Below are 4,512 nucleotides of genomic sequence, written 5' to 3'. Positions count from 1 at the left end.
AGACAAACTTTGAAACATCATGTGAAAGAATATAACATACATACATATTTAACATTAATTCAACCATTTTCTAAAATAGATCTCTTCCCTAAATCAGTATACTTCTTAACAGTGCAAGCATTGCAAGAAATTACACCCAAGAGACACTTGTGAGTAAAGCTTCCCTTTTCAATGACTTAGCAAATGTGGTAATGTAAAGCAGCTTATAATTAAGACTGATTTAAAGTACAGAAAATTATTAAAATAAGACAGAGGCAACAAATGGTCCAGTTCCTGCACAAGAATATAGACCTTGTTTGATTTGTGCATATGAAAAACAAAGAGCCTTAGAGCAGCAAAGAGTATTCTTCCAGTGGATGTGAGAATACATGCACTCATATTACTACTCTAGATATTATCAAAATATAAACTATCAGCAAGTACTACCGCAGGCATTTGCCAAGTCATTGAAAATAGAGGAAACAGTGACAAGAGTCTGCCTGTGCCCAATTTCAAGCAATGCTTGCTCTAAAAAAAGTCAAAATTGCCTTTGACCGATTGTAAGAAAATATAAATAAGCCAAGTAACCCAATGAGAGCATCAAGAATCTTTTCTTATGAGAAGTGACAAATTACACTTCCCTCTGTTACTATCTGAAGATCTCCAACAATTAAAATTTGTGCTGGACATAATCTCTGATTGCTGAATCAACATCAGCTACTCTATGCAATAAAAACAAGTTTTACAACCACATTAAAATCAAGCCAAAGTGCAAAAAGTGCCTGTAGCCAGAAAAAAAGAATATATATATATATATATATATATACACACTTAAGTTAAAGAATTAAAGAGGATGCATCAATTCTCTGTGACTGAGTTTTGTGCCTAAGTGCTTGTCAGACAGAAAAGTTCTGTCTGACAAGCGCTTAGGTGCGAAATTTTGAGTCACAGAGAATTGATGTGTCCTCTTTAATTCTTTAACTTATGTATAATTAGCTCTACTACCACAGCATTGAGCACTTTATGCCAAGGTAGACTCTACCCCCACATTTACATATATTTATATATACATATTGTTTTTCTAAAACTATAAGCTAAAACACCAGAAATGGAAGTGGAAGTTTAGCTCAATGTGTGTAATTTGTCTCCCATTCAAGACTTGAAAAACTAATGTATGACTCCCAAAATATCTGAAAAAAATCAGCTATTCTATGTCCAATATTTATCTAATGGTTTGACAACAGGAATATTTTAAAAAATTGCAAAATCAAAAAAACTAAACAAAAAGGCAAAATTAATACAACCCCAAAGTACTTGAACCTTTGTATCTGGACTTCATTGGCAAATGGGCTCAGAAATTTTAGCTGTTCATCTTAGTACCAAAGTAGCAGTTTTTTGGACTTGTACCTCCAAAATGGTCACAACTTCATTAAATGCATGTGATGACAAACACACAAGAACAAAGGTCATGAACTTAAAAGGTGAGAGTGAATATTTTGCAACTTTTTATTTTAAGGCAAGAGATTCAGCACCACAAAATTGTCTCTCTTCACTGCAAGCAGAAGAGGTGAAGCAATAGATTTTTAGACCATACCAATCCATTCAGTTTCCAAGTCAACTTAGTCTAGTATCCTGCTAACCATACAAGGATACTCTGCAATAATTTTTTTTTGCAATCCACTGTTGCTCAGAGTACTGCTGATGAGATATCCCTTCTGGGTATCCAACTCTACTGAGGCAGAGAACTGTACAAAAAAACAAACAAATGAGCAAATTAATTTGTTGTTGGAGAACAGTAAATTTTTGCAACTACAAAGTTGCAAAATATTTGTAAGCAAACTGTGCATAAGAAGTAAAAACACAATAATGGTGATCATCAATGATGTATTTTCACCAAACTGTATATGTACTTATCAAGAAAAGAAATCATACATCTATGCACTTCAGTTTTAGTTCAGTATTCATGAATAAATAAGGATTGCTTGTAGACTTAAAAAACAAAACAAAGAAAAGTTTCTTACCCTCGATGGTAGTTGGAATTTCGAAAGCCATTCAGGAGGAACCTGTAGGTAAATATTTGTTTTCAAAAAAATTAAACTGTCTGATAACATCCTATCAATTCACTAATTTTTTAATTTACCAGATTTAAAAATTGGGTTTACTTTGTTTTATGTATGGTGCAAGTAAATACATATCTAATATATTTCAATAAAAATAAAGCAAATCTCGCCATTTTTGTAGGTGCAATCCCCGAGATTTGTCATCTTTAACTGACCAACTGGCACCTTGTGTGTTTTCCTTTAGGATATAATCGAAAGAAAGTAGTCGATAATGTACTCTTCACCATCCTGCTAAGTTTAATATACAAGAACTTACTTAGACAGTGCTCAGTTCTGTCGCCTCGTCCATAAAACAGAGATCCTTGAGCGATTTATAATATTGATTTACCCATTTCTTTCGGTGCCAATGTCACCTCTAAATTTTCATAATCGCTGATGTTTTCTGAATCATCAATCGACGTTTGAACCGTCTTACTCGAAGGACTTGATTCTGCACGCTGAAAGAGTGATAGCCAAAAAATCAGCTTAAGTGGATGCAAACAAAGAAATAGACATAAAAATATCAGTTCATCTTTTCAAGAAAAAGATTAAGAATTCAGAGTGAGAGATCCTAAAATCAGAGAATCTTGAAATAAGTTAAATCCATCTTATGCAAATGCAGTATTCGAACTGTAACCGTCTCTATCTCTCGGCGCCAAAATTTGATCACGTGACTTTAGTTGCGAAACCGCTGAGACTCAACAAGACTCGGGAGAAGAGGCGAACCATTCTTGCGTCAAATTCTCTGGTGGGAAAATTAATTATCGTACCGACGAAGAACTCGTGTCATCTCTAGGTTCAGCGTTCATTGCAATCAATTTCTTGAGCTTTAGACGCTCTTTTATAATAGGGATGTAGTGCCTTGGTACGTCTGCATCTTGGGCGATCGCAAGGAGATCTTGGCCACCGCAACCGTCTTTTTCTGCAAGATAAGATACGAACAAAGATCAATGGAGCGGTCAAGTTTGTGAATGTAAAGTTGCAGTAAAATACGTTGTTAAGAAATTTCTTTTGCCTACCTTTCCTTTCTTAAGTCTCATTCCATGCGACTGTAGCCAAGAAACAGCCTCTTCAGTGACGAATTCGCTGCTATAATTCATTATTGTTTCCGACGCACGTGGTCTAGGTTCGACTAATGCCATCACAGCCAGCTCACGCTCACGTCTCGAGAAAAAGCCAACGATTAATTCGTTGTGTGACTCGGTGTTCAGTTACGAGAGGATCCGTTGAAAATTTGAACACTTTATAAGGAATAGTATAGGGAACGAAATATGGTCGAAAAACGAAAATTATTTTCATATTTTCTTTTTTTTTTCAAAAATTGCACCTCGTTGGGGCCAAATTGGTCAATCCTACTTGGCTCTTGGAAGGGCCAAATTGAGAAAAAGTTCCAAAGTAGAATTCATAGGGGCCAATTCAGATTTTGGAGGGGTCGAAATGGTACTTGTCACGCCCGTTTTGGCTCAAATAGTCCAAAACGAACCTTGATGGGCCAAACTGGCCCTCGAGAAATTGGGGCCAATTTGGCTTTTGGGGTCAATTTGGCTCTTTTCATTTTACAGTGTAAAGCTGTCCTGGTTTTGACATCTTTTTTCTACAGATAAATTTTGACCAAATTTCGTTCAGCTATGATTTATCAACTCGTAAAGAGACGTAATTAATTTAATCACAAAAAAAATTCAAATAATTAAGACCTCAAACAAAATATCTTGGCAAATCTGACGTATTCACCACTACGGGAACGAAGCGATTTTGCCGTAACAGATGGCAAGAGTACGGCGTGCATTCCCGCCTTAGACATGCGCAGTCCGATGGGTTTTAAGTGTAGACTTCCGGTCGCCGTGGTGGAGCCTGCATCTTGAAGTCCCTAAAATCAGCCGAGAAGCTACTGCACGAACACGAAGTGGTAACAACAACTAGCTTTGTCATGTATTACTGCTACGGTGTTGGCAAAGGTCAATCTAAAGTCAGAAGGGCGCCTCAGATGAACTCTGGTTACGAGGGGGAATATTAAGTGGAGGGATGCAGGGGTGTAGGGGCTATGGGGAGACCAAGAGGGGAGGGGGGATTCCAAAACATTCCATAAAAATCGCAAATTAAATGTACTCTTTATTTTGATTTTTAAAAGACAGGTGTGTCGAAAACATGAAAAAGCTGTACCATGCTTCCTTATTATAAAAGTTTTATTCACTTGATTTTACGATCTTACTACAACGCTTCGGTTAACTCCCACACACAACTCTCGACTTATTCTAAAGAAACACACACCCAACTTTCCGTTGTAAGCACGTGGAACAGTGCCATATATGGCGCGATAAAACACGTGTCGCATGCATGTTTGTTTGGTTATGTATAGGTAAACGAAATCACTCATAGATGTCAATCAAATTAAGAATAATTAGCGTATCGTACAGTTTCCAACACAGGTGTGTAA

At 36.6% G+C, this 4,512-nt stretch overlaps 1 long non-coding RNA gene across 2 annotated transcripts; it reads right to left on the bottom strand.

Moving 5' to 3' along the window:
* Positions 1-1,044: 1,044 nt before the first annotated feature.
* On the bottom strand, positions 1,045-3,644 carry LOC149043707 (uncharacterized). Of its 2 annotated transcripts, XR_016187968.1 has the most exons (5): positions 3,098-3,644; positions 2,849-3,000; positions 2,356-2,536; positions 2,001-2,042; positions 1,045-1,724 (listed from the first exon to the last, which is right to left on the bottom strand). It is a non-coding gene; the product is annotated as an uncharacterized LOC149043707 (long non-coding RNA). The 2 variants fall into 2 exon arrangements; XR_016187967.1 differs by having other exon boundaries at positions 2,001-2,536.
* Positions 3,645-4,512: the final 868 nt, after the last annotated feature.

Source organism: Pocillopora damicornis, chromosome 6 (assembly GCF_964200805.1).
Source record: "Pocillopora damicornis chromosome 6, jaPocDami1.2, whole genome shotgun sequence".
Taxonomy (NCBI): Eukaryota; Metazoa; Cnidaria; class Anthozoa; order Scleractinia; family Pocilloporidae; genus Pocillopora; species Pocillopora damicornis.
This window is presented reverse-complemented; position numbering and strand designations above follow the sequence as displayed.